Here is an 18138-nt window from a genome sequence, read left to right on the forward strand (position 1 = left end):
CCTCACGGTACTTGTTTGCTATTGGCCTTGCCGCCAGTCTTTAGCTTAATGAATGGTTTACCTCAACCTTCAGAATACAATTCCAAATATTCCTACTCCACTCTCAAGCGGGCGTGCCTAGACCTTCCCAGCTCTCTTGGTCCTTCACCTTTCCTATGAACGAACCACATTCACGAGAGACCTTGCCATGGGAAGCCTAGACTACCCGCTTGCTTGCGCCTCACAGTCCCTCTTACAGAGAGACTCAGCCTAGAGCTACCGTCTTGTCATTCGCTATTACTAAGACGGTCTCCTTGGATTCCTTTTCCTCCGCTTATTGATATGCTTAAGTCAAGCGGGTCTTTCATTCTCTATCAAACACTCTTATTGAGTCAAACTGCCGCTAATTCTCAAATTAGACCTTTACGTAGCTCTTTGGATCCGTCGCATATATTACTGTCCTCTCTCCTACCTTCTAAACGAAGGGTAGGAAGAACCGCCCTATGGACGGGTGCCTTGCCTCCTTATGCCCACATTCTGACAAGGAATACGAAACCAAAGCCTTGCTTTGTTTCCTGCGCTTGCGTTCAACCAAGCTATGTTCATGTGACCAGCGATTCACATTCACTCTAGTGTTTAGCTACTATCTTCTTCAAGCTACAAGCCTAGTGTTCCCTTGTCCACTAGCTTTGCTTTAGCGCCTTCACCTGCGCTTTCTCTTTGGCAGGCGCCTTGGGCCTGGTATGGATTCGTTAAGACTAGCTCTACGATTCCTTGTTCCCGACAATACAACTCCACTATGATCCTTCCGAAGGTTCACCTACGGAAACCTTGTTACGACTTTTACTTCCTCTAAATGACACAGCTTGAACTACTTCAGGTACCCAGGTCAAGTGTTAGGGCTCCTTCCATGGTTCTCACTAAGACATTCAATCGGTAGTAGCGACGGGCGGTGTGTACAAAGGGCAGGGACTCAATCAAGGCAAGCTATTGACTTGCCTTTACTAGGAATTCCAGGTTAATGTCGAACACTTTCAAGCGACAATCCCGACTGTTAAATATATTAACCGCTTGCCTAGTCCTTTCGAACCAGGGACGGGTTATATATTCAATTGTAGCACGTGTGCGGCCCAGAACATCTAAGGGCATCACAGACCTGTTATTGCTCTTTCTTTAGCTACTTCGTTCAACTAACCCTTCCAAGAAGACACACATCTTCAAGTTAGTTAATGTTTCCACCCGACTTCAATTTGGAAACAGTGTCCTTATTGGTAAGTGAGAGTCTCGTTCGTTATCGGAATTAACCAGACAGATCACTCCACCAACTAAGAACGGCCATGCACCACCAACCACCAAATCAAGAAAGAGCACTTAGTCTGTCAATCCTTCTAGTGTTCTGGCCTGGTAAGTTTTCCCGTGTTGAGTCAAATTAAGCCACAAGCTCCACTCCTGGTGGTGCCCTTCCGTCAATTACTTTAAGTTTCAGCTTTGCAACCATACTTCCCCTGGAACCAAATAACTTTAGTTTCCAAAAGTCGCCTATCACCACGTCAATAGACATGCGATAGATTACTGGTTGGCATCGTTTATGGTTAGAACTAGGGCGGTATCTAATCGCCTTCGATCCTCTAACTTTCGTTCTTGATCAATGAAAACATACTTGGCATATGCTTTCGCTTTTGGATGTCTTCAAACGGTCCAAGAATTTCACCTCTAGCGCTTGAATACATATGCCCCCGTCAGTCTCTATTTATCATCAAGTTATGGTTGAGACCAACATAACATACACAACTCCTTGTTATATTATTCCATGCACAACTATTCCGACTACTGGTCTGCCTTTAGCACTCTTGTTTTTTCAAAGTAAACACAGACCCAGCTCAATCAACCTTTGAAAGTCAATTGACTTGTCCTTCTCAACCAATCAATAAGAACCGCTAGCGCTTGCGCCAGGGCTCCCACTTGACAATCTTCCGACTACGAGCTTTTTAACCACAGCAACATTAGTATACGCTATTGGAGCTGGAATTACCGCGGCTGCTGGCACCAGACTTGCCCTCCAATTGATCCTTTGACATTAATTTAGATTAACATCATTCCAATTACAAGGCCTCGAAAGAGTCTTGTATTGTTATATTCCGTCACTACCTCTGTCTTTAACAAATGGGTAATTTGCGCGCCTGCTGCCTTCCTTAGATGTGGTAGCCATTTCTAAGGCGCCCTCTCCAGAATCGAACCCTGATTCTCTGTTACCCGTCATAACAACTGTGCGCCTAAGGCACCCAGTCTACAGTTGATAGGTCATACCATGAATGAACTGATAGTCAGGTTAACTGAACTATCAAGAACGGCTTCAGGTCAACTTTAGTACACTTCCGTGTTTGGTTTCTCAAGCGCTTACCTTCCACAACTCCTATTGCCTTGTCTTATGTATTAGCTTGAGAATTACCAAAGTTATCCTTCCGCTGTTCCTTCTGCCCAATCAAGTTGATATGTTTTAATGAGCCTTTCGTAGTCTCTCTCACTTTGGCACATGCATGGCTTAGGCTTTGACGTTAGCATATATTACTGGCAGAATCAACCAGATTAGGTGTCTACCTTCCTATAGACCCCTTGGTTAAGACTCTGACTGGAACCTCTCACCCACAAGCAAGCCAGCAACACCCTTAACCTAGCTTGCCCTTTAGCTCTAAACTTGGGTCTCTTGAAGCCAGTCTTAAGTCTTAAACTTCCTTTCCTTCGTTTCCTTCCTTTAACACAGCGCTTGCTTTGCCAGCTTGCAAGCGCTTGGTTTTGCTTTGAGGTGCCCTAGCTTGGGTTAACAATAGCTGGCACCTCTCTATCCTCCTTCAAAGGATACCTTGGACGTAGTCAAGGTTACCCTCCTAAGACACTCTTTGACTGTCCACTCTCACCCGCAAGCCAGCCCGCTCTTAACCTCTCACCCACAGTTAGACTACAGTCGACTCGACTCTCTGCCCACACGGTAACTTCGGCAGGCAGCGTCTGGATGTCTACTGTAGCCTTCAAACTTGGTCTCTTGAAGTCAAAAGCGGTGCCCTTAAGCTCTAAACGGGAACCTCTTGAGTGGGACAGTCTAAAGTCTCCTTGGTTATGGTTCTCCCGCCCTTCTAACCTTAGGCTTGGTGTCTACTTCACCACGGTTGAAGGTGCCCTTCCTTCTACCCAGGTCTATAACACACTTCCTTTGACTTGGTGTCTACCTCACCACAGTCTCCTTCCTTTGACTGGTGTCACCTTCACCAGCTTGACTTAAGATAGCGGGCGCTCTATCTTAGTCTACCTTCTCACTCAACCAGGCTTCCCTTACTAAGGGTGCCCTCCTTTGACTGTGGTGTCCACCTCACCACAGTCTCCTTCCTTTGACTGGTGTCACCTTCACCAGCTTGACTTAAGATAGCGGGCGCTCTATCTTAGTCTACCTTCTCACTCAACCAGGCTTCCCTTACTAAAGGTGCCTTCCTTTGACTGTGGTGTCCACTTCACCACAGTCTCCTTCCTTTGACTGGTGTCACCTTCACCAGCTTGACTTAAGATAGCGGGCGCTCTATCTTAGTCTACCTTCTCACTCAACCAGGCTTCCCTTACTAAAGGTGCCTTCCTTTGACTGTGGTGTCCACTTCACCACAGTCTCCTTCCTTTGACTGGTGTCACCTTCACCGTCTTACTTAACCAGGCTTCCCTTACTAAAGGTGCCTTCCTTTGACTGTGGTGTCCACTTCACCACAGTCTCCTTCCTTTGACTGGTGTCACCTTCACCGTCTTACTTAACCAGGCTTCCCTTACTAAAGGTGCCTTCCTTTGACTGTGGTGTCCACTTCACCACAGTCTCCTTCCTTTGACTGGTGTCACCTTCACCGTCTTACTTAACCAGGCTTCTCCCTTAACAAGGGTGCCTAGAGATAGCCAGCATCTATCTCTCCCGACTTTCTTTGACTTGGTGTTCGCCTCACCACAGTCTCCTTCCTTTGACTGGTGTCACCTTCACCGTCTTACTTAACCAGGCTTCTCCCTTAACAAGGGTGCCTAGAGATAGCGGGCGTCTATCTCTTCTCTTCCCCTACCTTTACCTCATAAGGTAGGGTGCCGGTTCATCTAACATCAAGCTCCCGTAAGCCGCTAGCGCTTGACAAGGGCATGGATGGTGTCCATGGTGTCCTTTGCCTCGCGCGCGCGGGTCCCTCTTACGAAAAAATATGTTATCCCCTATATACTTTTGAAAATCCGCTTATGGGAGCACTAGTTGAAAATTTCTGAAAATTTTTACCTTATTAAAAAATAAAATTTTTGAAAAAAAATACCCTATATTATTATAGTATAAAACGCCTAATAATTTTTTTTGAAAACGTCTCCCCCCCCGTTCACCGGTAGCTGCAGAGTTTTTGGGCGCCCAGCGGCGCCCATTGGGCCCCATCCAGTAGTAGTAATCCTTAAGCCTACCCTGGAGTGAATCTTGAATTCGCATAATGACTGATTCTACGCGGATAGCTTAGTAGTAATCTACTCTAGAACATCTATACTACTGTATCGATGATCCTTGTAGTCACTAAGCGTCCTCTCGAAGCATAGTCAAGAGTTTTCAATCGATGTCACACCATGTCGGTTACCAAACAGGCAAAGTCCTATCCAGGGGAGTCGGAGCACTCTATCTTGGTTCTTTACCAGGGCACCCGAAGTGCCCGCCCGCTTCCCTTATGGTTGCTACCCTAGTCGACGGAGGGCGCATCACCAGTCCAGTAGGCGACCTTTCCCAAGAATAGCATTCTACCGAGTCCATGTTCCCAGTTCGATGTCCCTTTATCCAACAAGTCATATGAAGGAGGAACCCAGTTAAGGACCAAGATCACTTACACTACTGATAGACTCTTACTCCGAGTTTAAAGACTGGACTAAGGGGGCAGCCTTGGGGATATTTCGCCCCGTTAACTACCGCCCCCAACCAGTACGGTTGAGGTGGAGATGAAGAGATCTAATACGACCCGCACTCCTACTCAGGGTAGCTTAAGTGCACGACGTAGATGAGGCAACTCATGTCACCCGTACGCTCCTTAAGGAAGGTTAACGTCTCGGGAAGCTTGCCCCTGAAACTTGAAGATGTTTAAAGTCAGTAGACTAAGAATACTAAAGTCAAAGCAAGGTCATAGTCTTCCAGTCAGGCAGAACACCTGACCTTAGTACTATAACCGACCGCACTAGTATACCAAAGGAGGCGCCTACCCAGGTTAACGCTTGACACTTGGTATGGTACTTATGTCGAACCCCGGTTTAAGTAAAGGACAAGAGGAAACATGAATGCCCCCCACCACCACGTCTTAATCTCCAGAGGGAGGCGACGTGTCTTGTGTTACCATGCTTGGTGCGGTTCTGCTCGTATAGAACTCCCCCTCTGGTTCCTTGCTCTAAGGGCAGCTAAACCGTCCAATCTAGGTTCTCCCAATCACCCTCGTCCAGCATACCTTACCCTGCATAGCGGCCTCAACCCATACCCAGGTCAAATACTCAAGCAAGAGTGCAGTACTAAGGGAGCTATGCCGCAAGCAAGCAAGCGGAACAATTCCTACCTTGAACCAAGGATATGTTAGACTACAGTCGACTCGACTCTCTGCCCACACAGTACTTCGGCAGGCAGCGTCTGGTTGTCTACTATAGCCCTCAACCCTTGGCGCACTGTCACCCTATACTATAAGCGCCAACCCAAGTCAGGTATTTTGACTCACCGAAGGGGTCCACCTACTTAGAGGGAGTCAAGTGTCAAGCAACCCGCACACTACACTTACTTAAGGTGACGCCTTAAGTATACAGCTTAATCTCCCGACGGAGGCGCTGCACCTTCTTCCACGAGTCTACTTCCCGACTAAGTTACTAAGGTTTCAGTCACTACGGCGGACCGCTGGCGTTCTCGGCCTACTACCCGTTCTACTTAGTGAAGGACTCTCCGCACTTGCCACCTTAAGTATAAGGGTTGAGGGCTGTAGGCACGGAAACTTAGACCGCTTATCTCATCTCTCACCCCAAGCAAGCATCGCCCTACTACACTTGCGGGCCTGTTGAGAGAGTATCCTTCAGAGTGCTACCCAGGTGCACTCTATCTAAGGGTGTTACACCGTGCCTCATCCTTACGGTTACAGTGCCTTTCTCAACCCTTAAGCCAGGCCTTATCAACCTTCTTTGGTACACTCGCTATGCGAACCTGACTTGTAATACCAATCTGTAGGCAACCTTGGTGACCTTAGCTTGCCTTCTACTAAGTGTCTACCTTGTTACCATCCTTCAGGCTTCCTTCGCTCCTCCACTCTAGTGGTTCTCAACCAAGCCTCACCAGGGCACCTTCTACCAAGGTCTTAGGCGGCCCTATACGTTGCCTATACGTTGTACCTTTCCTTAAGGGCAGACCCGCTTCGACAGCCAACTCCCTCACTGGGAGTCCACTGTCCCTTAAGGGAGTTGCCTTAGACCTTGGTTTAGGGTGCCCAAGATACCAGTCTGTTGAACCAGTAGAGAGGGACCACCTACTTCGGTTAGTGCACTAACCCGCAAACGCTAAAGTTAGAAGGCAGCCTACAGATATCTCCTTAACTGCCGCCCGAAGTGACCCTTAAGGCATTCAAGCAACTGTCTACTGTCGCTTGACACTCCTACTACTGGTTGGATGGTTAAGAGTGAACCAAGGTGTTCCGTCTTAGGGTAGTCTTCCTACCCGACTCCAAGCGATGTGCACCCAAGCGACATTCTCGGGTTACCTTAAGGAAGGTTACCCTTACTGGCGAGAACCTGCCCTTGGATATTGGAACACTATAACCAACCACCTACCAAGATCCATTCCAGACCTTTCGGCTACCAGTAGTCTACTTGCGGGATTGATTACCCCCGCAAGCAGCTTGGGTGTGACTCTATAAGGTCAGTCACCCAAGTATTAGGGCTATGATCCATGCCGCCGTCAACTCTACACTGTGCTCCTGACACAAGGTATCCTTGAAGAAGGATGCCTAAAGCAGGAGACTTGCGCTAAGCGCTAAGCTTAGGCTCCCTAAAGCTGCCCTCTAAGTGGTAACGTCCTTAGAAGGGCACCTTGTCAGGAGACTTGCCGCCTTGCTCAAGTATTGGTACCTTGAATACCCAGGTGTATTCAAGCAACTGTCCAATGTCACTACCAATACTCTACTACTGGTTGGATGGTTAAGAGTGAACCAAGATGTTCCGTCTTAGGGTATTGGGCAGCCCGTCATTCTCGCGCTGCCTACCCGACTCCAAGCGATGTGCACCCAAGCGACATTCTCGGGTTACCTTAAGGAAGGTTACCCTTACTGGCGAGAACCTGCCCTTGGATATTGGAACACTATAACCAACCACCTACCAAGATCCATTCCAGACCTTTCGGCTACCAGTAGTCTACTTGCGGGATTGTTATGACCCCCGTAAGTAGCTTGGGTGTGACTCTAACAGGTCAGTCACCCAAGTATTGAGCGCTCCTTCAACCTCCTCTATACTAAGACCGTTACCCAATCTTAGGCTCCCGACACAAGGTTTCCTTAGAGGGACACTAAGGGCGCCTTAAGCAGAAGACTTGCCGCCTAATCCTACTATAAGGACACTCAATCTCAGTCAGGAGTACTGTCTTCATCGATAGAGTGACCCGTGTTGCGTTCTTGAAGCGCTATCTATAAGGGTTCCCAAGATAGAGCGCCTTCGGTAAAGGATTCGAACCATTTCCCAACTATAGGTCAAAGCTCTATCTATACGGGTTCCCAAGATAGGCACCTCGTTGTGCGTTAGCGCTTGGTATAGAGTAAGGTAAGGGCAGACATCCAAGATTGATGCCTAGTCTACCCTACTCTACCTTAAGGGCGCCTGTCTCAGTCAGTAGTACTGTCTTCATCGACGTAAGCTCGCCCGCTGTGCGTTAACCCGACCGTATATGCGTTATAGTGACCCTAACCTTCGGTGTCTACCTTCAGTAAGGGTCCAAGAAACCGTATCTAGATTTTCGTTCAAATCCGTCAAGCGGTTTCTATGATAGCGGGCGCTAACCGCTAGTGGTCGGGTCGGGGAGGTAGGGAGAACGACATACCATGCTCTCCCTAAACCTTCGTACAAGAATTCTTTGGCGTAGAAATTCTCTGGCGCATGCCACTTGCACGAAAGTAAGATTTGACCAACCTTCCTCCCCTATATACTTTTAAAATTCCGCTTATGGGAACACTAGTTGAAAAAAAAAATTTTAATTTTACCTTATTAAAAAATTTTTTTTTTGAAGTGGAAAGTGAAAATCTCGGCAACCAAGGTCACTTTGGATAGCTGTAACTTTGGCTAGGATTGAGCTACAGAGGACTTTAAGTACTCAAATTAAACATCTTGGCAAGCCTAACAACTTTTATTAAAGACTTTGGACAAGATTTTGACTTTTAAGGGGGGTTATGGGGACCCAAACTTTACCAATTTTGGATTTCCATGCATTTGACTGCAAAACTGCAAAAATTTATGCAAATTATTCTAAGTCCAAAGTTGAAAAATGAGAAAATGAAAATATCGCAAACCTAGGTCACTTTGGATAGCTGTAACTTTGGCTAGGATTGAGCTACATAAGACTTTAAGTACTCAAATTAAACATCTTGGCAAGCCTAACAACTTTTATTAAAGGTTTTGGACAAGATTTTGACTTTTAAGGGGGGTTATGGGGACCGCAAGTTGCCTGATTTTGGATTTCCATGCATTTGACTGCAAAAATGTAAAATTTGATCAAAATTTTGGCTAAGACAAGGGTGCCCTCCAAAATGAAAATCTCGGAAACCAAGGTCACTTTGGATAGCTGTAACTTTGGCTAGGATTGAGCTACAGAGGACTTTAAGTACTCAAATTAAACATCTTGGCAAGCCTAACAACTTTTATTAAAGGTTTTGGACAAGATTTTGACTTTTAAGGGGGGTTATGGGGACCCAAACTTTGCCAATTTTGGATTTCCATGCATTTGACTGCAAAAATTAGGGGATCTCAGACCGGCAAGGGGGCAAGGCAAGGCAAGGTGACTCGTTGTCGTTCTCGTTTTGGGTTGACGTTGACGTAAGCGGTTGACGTTGACGTAAGCTGGCTTACCTTCCAAGCGGGTGGAGATAGCGCTTTGCCTATACTAAGACATCGAACCAGGTCTACCTTACGGGTTACCATGCCGCTTCACCTGCCCTCTCTCCCAAGCAAGGTAGCCAGGCAGCAAGGCAAGGTGACTCGTTGTCGTTCTCGTTCTTGGGTTGACGTTGACGTAAGCTGGACTAGGCGCCCTATACCGTGTCTTAGGCTCCCTATACCGTGTCTTAGGCGACCGTAAGCTGGACTAGGCGCCCTATACCGTGTCTTAGGCTCCCTATACCGTGTCTTAAGCGACCGTAAGCTGGACTAGGCGCCCTATACCGTGTCTTAGGCTCCCTATACCGTGTCTTAGGTGACCGTAAGCTGGACTAGGCGCCATGCCGCTTCACCTGCCCTCTCTCCCAAGCAAGGTAGCCAGGCAGCAAGGCAAGGTGACTCGTTGTCGTTCTCGTTTTGGGTTGACGTTGACGTAAGGTGTCCGTATCTCGAGAACGGGTGGTCTGAGAGCGCTGTCCTTCCGTTTTTGAGATTGGGACCCCTATATATATACGTATACCAGTCGATGTCAACTTGACCTTAGGACACCTACTACCCTCCCTACCCAGGTGTGCAGTTTCGCCACGATTTGTAAGTAAGTTGAGTTTCGCCACAGTTTGTATCGATAGAATTCTCCCTTACAAGTTATGGCGAAAGTGCATTTTGGCCTCTCATTTTGTTAACTTTCGCCACGATTTGTAAGTAAGTTGAGTTTCGCCACAGTTTGTATCGATGGATTTTCCCCCCTTACAAGTTTTGGCGAAACTCTGTCATTTGGGCTAGGATAGAGCTACAGTCGAGGTTAAGATCTCTACAGAAGCAGCTCAATGAGACGCTTCTGTAGACACCTTAACATCGATTCTAGCTCAACCCTAGCCCAAATGCCAGAGTTTCGCCAAAACTTGTAAGGGGGGAAAATCCATCGATACAAGTTATGGCGAAACTCTGGCATTTGGCCTAGGGTAGAGCTACAGTCGATGTTAAGGTGTCTAAATGAGCGTCTCAATGAGCTGCTTCTGTAGAGATCTTAACCTCGACTGTAGCTCTATCCTAGCCCAAATGACAGAGTTTCGCCAAAGTTTGTATCGATAGAATTCTCCCTTACAAGTTATGGCGAAAGTGCATTTTGGCCTCTCATTTTGTTAACTTTCGCCACGATTTGCAAGTAAGTTGAGTTTCGCCATAGTTTGTATCGATAGAATTCTCCCTTACAAGTTGTGGCGAAAGTTGAAAATGTTTACTTTCGCCATAACTTGTAAGGGAGAATTCTATCGATACAAACTTTGGCGAAACTGATTCTCCCTTACAAGTTTTGGCGAAACTCAAATTTCTCCCTCGGGTTTATTTTGATTTTTGAGTTTCGCCACAGTTTGTATCGATAGAATTCTCCCTTACAAGTTGTGGCGAAAGTTGAAAATGTTTACTTTCGCCATAACTTGTAAGGGAGAATTCTATCGATACAAACTGTGGCGAAACTCAACTTACTTACAAATCGTGGCGAAAGTTAACAAAATGAGAGGCCAAAATGCACTTTCGCCATAACTTGTAAGGGAGAATTCTATCGATACAAACTTTGGCGAAACTCTGTCATTTGGGCTAGGATAGAGCTACAGTCGAGGTTAAGATCTCTACAGAAGCAGCTCAATGAGACGCTTCTGTAGACACCTTAACATCGATTCTAGCTCAATCCGTTGAGAAATGCCAGAGTTTCGCCATAGTTTGTATCGATGAATTTTTGCCATGACTTGTAAGGGGGAAAATCCATCGATACAAACTATGGCGAAACTCTGGCATTTGGGCTAGGATTGAGCTAGAATCGATGTTAAGGTGTCTACAGAAGCGTCTCATTGAGCTGCTTCTGTAGAGATCTTAACCTCGACTGTAGCTCTATCCTAGCCCAAATGACAGAGTTTCGCCAAAGTTTGTATCGATAGAATTCTCCCTTACAAGTTATGGCGAAAGTGCATTTTGGCCTCTCATTTTGTTAACTTTCGCCACGATTTGCAAGTAAGTTGAGTTTCGCCATAGTTTGTATCGATAGAATTCTCCCTTACAAGTTGTGGCGAAAGTTGAAAATGTTTACTTTCGCCATAACTTGTAAGGGAGAATTCTATCGATACAAACTTTGGCGAAACTGATTCTCCCTTACAAGTTTTGGCGAAACTCAAATTTCTCCCTCGGGTTTATTTTGATTTTTGAGTTTCGCCACAGTTTGTATCGATAGAATTCTCCCTTACAAGTTGTGGCGAAAGTTGAAAATGTTTACTTTCGCCATAACTTGTAAGGGAGAATTCTATCGATACAAACTGTGGCGAAACTCAACTTACTTACAAATCGTGGCGAAAGTTAACAAAATGAGAGGCCAAAATGCACTTTCGCCATAACTTGTAAGGGAGAATTCTATCGATACAAACTATGGCGAAACTCAACTTACTTGCAAATCGTGGCGAAAGTTAACAAAATGAGAGGCCAAAATGCACTTTCGCCATAACTTGTAAGGGAGAATTCTATCGATACAAACTATGGCGAAACTCAACTTACTTGCAAATCGTGGCGAAAGTTAACAAAATGAGAGGCCAAAATGCACTTTCGCCATAACTTGTAAGGGAGAATTCTATCGATACAAACTATGGCGAAACTCAACTTACTTACAAATCGTGGCGAAACTCAAGCTGGATTCTAGGCTCCCTATACCGTGTCTTAGGCTTGACTACCCGTAGTATAGGCGCCCGTAAGCTGGACTAGGCATCCTATACCGTGTCTTAGGCTCCCTATACCGTGTCTTAGGCGACCGTAAGCTGGACTAGGCGCCCTATACCGTGTCTTAGGCTCCCTATACCGTGTCTTAAGCGACCGTAAGCTGGACTAGGCGCCCTATACCTTGTCTTAGGCTCCCTATACCGTGTCTTAGGCGACCGTAAGCTGGACTAGGCGCCCTATACCGTGTCTTAGGCTCCCTATACCGTGTCTTAAGCGACCGTAAGCTGGACTAGGCGCCCTATACCGTGTCTTAGGCTCCCTATACCGTGTCTTAGGCGACCGTAAGCTGGACTAGGCGCCCTATACCGTGTCTTAGGCTCCCTATACCGTGTCTTAAGCGACCGTAAGCTGGACTAGGCGCCCTATACCGTGTCTTAGGCTCCCTATACCGTGTCTTAGGCGACCGTAAGCTGGACTAGGCATCCTATACCGTGTCTTAGGCTCCCTATACCGTGTCTTAGGCTTGTCTACCCTTACTCTAGGCGCCCTTAAGCGGGAGTAGGCGCCCGTAGAGCGAGGTATCAACACGAGCTTGAGTGTCAAACACCATTCCTTAGTCAAGGTGCCCTTAAGTCCCGCTAGAGAAGGAAAAGTGTAGGCGAGGGTTGACAACGGAGGTCTAGACTGGGCCACAGATGAGCTACAAGAATCGTTTTGGTGTCTATAGAGAGCTTATACGATCCAACTATCAGTTACCATTTCAACCCATAGTCTAAAGTCAGTCTAAGTATACGTGCGGGTGCCCTAAAGTCAGGCAACCTTAACCCGTATAAGGAGTCGTCCAATCTCAAACTGTCTTTAATAAAAGATGCTCTAAATGCCCTCAAGATCATACACACGAAGTTTCATTCCATTATCTCTAACCGTTCTCCGCTTGTAGGGCGCCAAAGTTGAGTAACCGGAGAGAGCAGTCTCCCAACCCATCCACCCGTATACGCAACCCCCTATACTGACTCGCTCCGGTACCTCGACTTTGGCGCACTACCAACGGAGAACGGTTAGAGATAATGGAATGAAACTTAGTGTGGACATTCTTGACACCATTATGAGCATCTTTTATTAAAGGAAGTTTGAGATTGGGGCACTCTAAGACCCAGTTAAGGTGCCCTAAAGTCAGGCTACCTTAACCCGTATAAGGAGTCGTCCAATCTCAAACTGTCTTTTATAAAAGATGCTCTAAATGCCCTCAAGATCATACACACAAAGTTTCATTCCATTATCTCAACCCATTCTCCGCTGGTAGTGCGCCAAAGTCGAGGTACCGGAGCGAGTCAGTATAGGGGGTTGCGTATACGGGTGGATGGGTTGGGAGACTGCTCTCTCCGGTTACTCGACTTTGGCGCACTACCAACGGAGAACGGTTAGAGATAATGGAATGAAACTTAGTGTGGACATTCTTGACACCATTATGAGCATCTTTTATTAAAGGAAGTTTGAGATTGGGGCACTCTAAGACCCAGTTAAGGTGCCCTAAAGTCAGGCTACCTTAACCCGTATAAGGAGTCGTCCAATCTCAAACTGTCTTTAATAAAAGATGCTCTAAATGCCCTCAAGATCATACACACGAAGTTTCATTCCATTATCTCTAACCGTTCTCCGTTGGTAGTGCGCCAAAGTCGAGGTACCGGAGCGAGTCTCACTTACAGTCACCTTGACTACTGAATAGCGTTTGACACTAGCGCTCGTATTGGTACCTCGACTTTGCCGCTCTACCAGTCTGCCTACAGTCAAGCTAGCTTAACCAAACTTCGTACAGGGCACCATCAGGCATCAGAGAGCATATCATCTCGAAGTAAAGGGTCCGTTTAGACGACTCTAGAGGGCACTTAAGGCGCCCTGAAGCCTGGTCACCCGAAACTTGGATTCGGGTCTCCCGACTTCAGGGCGCCTTAAGTGCCCTCTATACTGCCCCAAGACCCCTATAATGGTCGTAAAAGATGTCCAGCATGTCAAGACGAATCCATAGACACCTTAAACTCGTTTCTACGTTGACGGAGAGTGGAGTTATGAAGATTCTACCATACGCAACCCGTCTTAGCAGGACGAGAGCGCTAACCGCAGATCTGCAAATCCAGTGCTCAACACGGTTCCTCGTCTTTGGCAAGTCACCAAATGGGCTACAGTTGAGCTAGGAACGAGGTTAAGGTGTCTACAGAGACGTCTTGGCATGCTGAAGAGATAACTCTACACATTAGCTAGTCTAAAGTCACTCTAGAGGGCACTTAGGGCGCCCTGAAGCAACCCAGGTCAAATCTGAAGGCTGCCGCCAGCTTAGCGCTAAATCCAAGTTTTGACTTTGGCACTCCACCAGTCAGGCTACAGTTGAGATATCGACCTCTAGTCTTTTCTATAGTGTCCAGTAGGCATCTGACTATCATATCCTAGCTTGACAAGGTCATATCTCAACTTTCAAGGCGCTGAGGGCACTCAGAGTGACCCTATACCGTCAAAATCTGAAAATACGCGATGTTGCAAAAATCAAAAAAAGTCGATTTTTTATGCAAAAATGAGCTATTTGAGCGGCCCAAAGGCATTCAATCTTAGTTTGGGGTCCATTGGGATGATTTAGGATGGTTTTTGGGTCAATCAAAATTTTGACCAAAATCGATGATTTTTCCATGCTATACCCTTAGCGTTTTTGCCAAAAATGGCCATTTTCGAGGGTTTTGGTAGAAGTGCTGTAAAATGCTTCAAAGTTGAGATAATGACTTCAAATTGAGTACAGATACTCTTGGGCATGTGTCTGACCACATACTAGCTTGGGAAGGCATTTGGACAACTTTCAAGGGGAGGGTGCCCCCCCAAAGACGAGGACTCAAAATCTCAAAATCTGGGTTTTGGGTCAAAATTTTGACATCGCGATTTTTTGATCTAATATGAACCAGCATAGTCCCCTGACACCAAAAACACCTTTGAAAGTGATTTTGGATGCCTAGAACTGATTCTATGGGCAAAAACGTGCAAAAAAAATCTTACGCAAACTCAAATCTTGAAATTTTTTCGGTTCTCGTCTTTGGCGCCCCCTAACCCCCCCAGGAAGTCAAAATCTTGTCCAAAACCTTTAATAAAAGTTGTTAGGCTTGCCAAGATGTTTAATTTGAGTACTTAAAGTCTTATGTAGCTCAATCCTAGCCAAAGTTACAGCTATCCAAAGTGAACCCAGGTTCAAAGGTCGATGTTTCCACTCATGCGGTTACGGTTTTGGCGCACTCAACCTACGGGTAGGACACCCTAAATTTTCATAACTCAGGCCACAGATGAGCTAGAAAGGAGTTTAAGGTGTCTATGGATTCGTCTTGGCAAATAAAAGTCAGTTACCATTTCAACCTATAGTCTAAAGTCACTCTAGAGGGCACTTATGACCCCCTGAAGGCGGTAGAGTGAAACCAAGATTTTTCAAGATTTCAGCCTAGCGACCTTCAGGGTGCCCTAAGTGCCCTCTAGAGTCGTCTAAACGGACCCCTTACTTCGAGATGATATGCTCTCTGATGCCTAATGGTGCCCTGTATGAAGTTTGGTTAAGCTAGCTTGACTGTAGGCAGACTGGTAGAGCGGCAAAGTCAGGCTAGCGCAAAATGTGGGACACCTGTAACGAGAATGGTACCCAGGGGGGGTATGAAGTGAAAATTTTGGTGAAGGAGATCACTTTAAACCTTATAAACGTTGTCCCTATACCCAATAGACTTGATTAGAACCATTAAAACCAGAATCCAAGACACAAAATTTTTTGACTCGATTTTCAAAATCACGCCAGGGGGGTGCGGAGGATGAAAAATTGAAAAAAAAAAAAGTTGTCTCCAAATGTGCTTTTAATGGTCCTAATCAAGTCTATAGGGTATAGGGAGAACGTTTATAAGGTTTAAAGTGATCGCTTTCACCAAAATGGACCCAGGTTACCCCCCCTGGGCAGTACTGTGAAATCTCAAAAATCGATGTCCTGACAGGGGGTAGGGTCGGTCCATTTTGGTGAAGGTGATCACTTTAAACCTTATAAACGTTCTCCCTATACCCAATAGACTTGATTAGAACCATTAAAACCACATTTGGAGACAACTTTTTTTTTTTTCAATTTTTCATCCTCCGCACCCCCCTGGCGTGATTTTCAAAATCGAGTCAAAAAATTTTGTGTCTTGGATTTTGGTTTTAATGCTTCTAATCAAGTCTATTGGGTATAGGGACAACGTTTATAAGGTTTAAAGTGATCGCCTTCACCAAAAAGTACCCAGGTATACCCCCCTGGGGTCATTCCACTTACAGGTGTCCCACATTTTTCGCTCGTCTGACTTTGCCGCTCTACCAGTCTGCCTACAGTCAAGCTAGCTTAACCAAACTTCGTACAGGGCACCATTAGGCATCAGAGAGCATATCATCTCGAAGTAAAGGGTCCGTTTAGACGACTCTAGAGGGCACTTAGGGCGCCCTGAAGCCTGGTACCCCAAAACTTGGATTCGGGTCTCCCGACTTCAGGGCGCCTTAAGTGCCCTCTATATTGGCGCAAGACCCCTATAATGGTCGTAAAAGATGTCCAGCATGTCAAGACGAATCCATAGACACCTTAAACTCGTTTCTAGGTTGACGGAGAGTGGAGTTAGGATGATTCTACCACACGCAACCCGTCTCAGCAGGACGAGAGACGTAACCGCAGATCTGCAAAACCAGTGCTCAAGACGGTTCCTCGTCTTTGGCAAGTCACCAAATGGGCTACAGTTGAGCTAGGAACGAGGTTAAGGTGTCTACAGAGACGTCTTGGCATGCTGAAGAGATAACTCTACACATTAGCTAGTCTAAAGTCACTCTAGAGGGCACTTAGGGCGCCCTGAAGCAACCCAGGTCAAATCTGAAGGCTGCCGCCAGCTTAGCGCTAAATCCAAGTTTTGACTTTGGCACTCCACCAGTCAGGCTACAGTTGAGATATCGACCTCTAGTCTTTTCTATAGTGTCCAGTAGGCATCTGACTATCATATCCTAGCTTGACAAGGTCATATCTCAACTTTCAAGGCGCTGAGGGCACTCAGAGTGACCCTATACCGTCAAAATCTGAAAATACGCGATGTTGCAAAAATCAAAAAAAGTCGATTTTTTATGCAAAAATGAGCTATTTGAGCGGCCCAAAGGCATTCAATCTTAGTTTGGGGTCCATTGGGATGATTTAGGATGGTTTTTGGGTCAATCAAAATTTTGACCAAAATCGATGATTTTTCCATGCTATACCCTTAGCGTTTTTGCCAAAAATGGCCATTTTCGAGGGTTTTGGTAGAAGTGCTGTAAAATGCTTCAAAGTTGAGATAATGACTTCAAATTGAGTACAGATACTCTTGGGCATGTGTCTGACCACATACTAGCTTGGGAAGGCATTTGGACAACTTTCAAGGGGAGGGTGCCCCCCCAAAGACGAGGACTCAAAATCTCAAAATCTGGGTTTTGGGTCAAAATTTTGACATCGCGATTTTTTGATCTAATATGAACCAGCATAGTCCCCTGACACCAAAAACACCTTTGAAAGTGATTTTGGATGCCTAGAACTGATTCTATGGGCAAAAACGTGCAAAAAAAATCTTACGCAAACTCAAATCTTGAAATTTTTTCGGTTCTCGTCTTTGGCGCCCCCTAACCCCCCCAGGAAGTCAAAATCTTGTCCAAAACCTTTAATAAAAGTTGTTAGGCTTGCCAAGATGTTTAATTTGAGTACTTAAAGTCTTATGTAGCTCAATCCTAGCCAAAGTTACAGCTATCCAAAGTGAACCCAGGTTCAAAGGTCGATGTTTCCACTCATGCGGTTACGGTTTTGGCGCACTCAACCTACCGAAAGGGCACCCTAAATTTTCATAACTCAGGCCACAGATGAGCTAGAAAGGAGTTTAAGGTGTCTATGGATTCGTCTTGGCAAATAAAAGTCAGTTACCATTTCAACCTATAGTCTAAAGTCACTCTAGAGGGCACTTATGACCCCCTGAAGGCGGTAGAGTGAAACCAAGATTTTTCAAGATTTCACCCTACCCTCCTTCAGGGCGCCCTAAGTGCCCTCTAGAGTCGTCTAAACGGACCCCTTACTTCGAGATGATATGCTCTTTGATGCCAGAGGGTGCCCTGTACAAAGTTTGGTTAAGCTGGCTTGACTGTAGGCAGCCTGGTAGAGCGGCAAAGTCGAGGTACCAATACGAGCGCTAGTGTCAAACGCTATTCAGTAGTCAAGGTGACTGTAAGTCAGACTCGCTCCGGTACCTCAACTTTGGCGCACTACCAACGGAGAACGGTTAGAGA

General features: G+C 46.0%; 1 protein-coding gene and 1 pseudogene across 1 annotated transcript in view; one reads left to right on the forward strand and one right to left on the reverse strand.

Annotated features, from left to right (window-relative positions):
- LOC145328698 (uncharacterized) overlaps positions 1-18138 on the forward strand; it is a 118048-nt gene that overhangs the window by 81024 nt on the left and 18886 nt on the right. The gene's annotated exons all lie outside the window — the stretch shown is intronic.
- LOC145329155 (small subunit ribosomal RNA) lies at positions 777-2567 on the reverse strand (annotated as a pseudogene).

Source organism: Acartia tonsa, chromosome 9 (assembly GCF_053477335.1).
Source record: "Acartia tonsa isolate MP-2025a chromosome 9, ASM5347733v1, whole genome shotgun sequence".
NCBI classification, from domain to species: Eukaryota; Metazoa; Arthropoda; class Copepoda; order Calanoida; family Acartiidae; genus Acartia; species Acartia tonsa.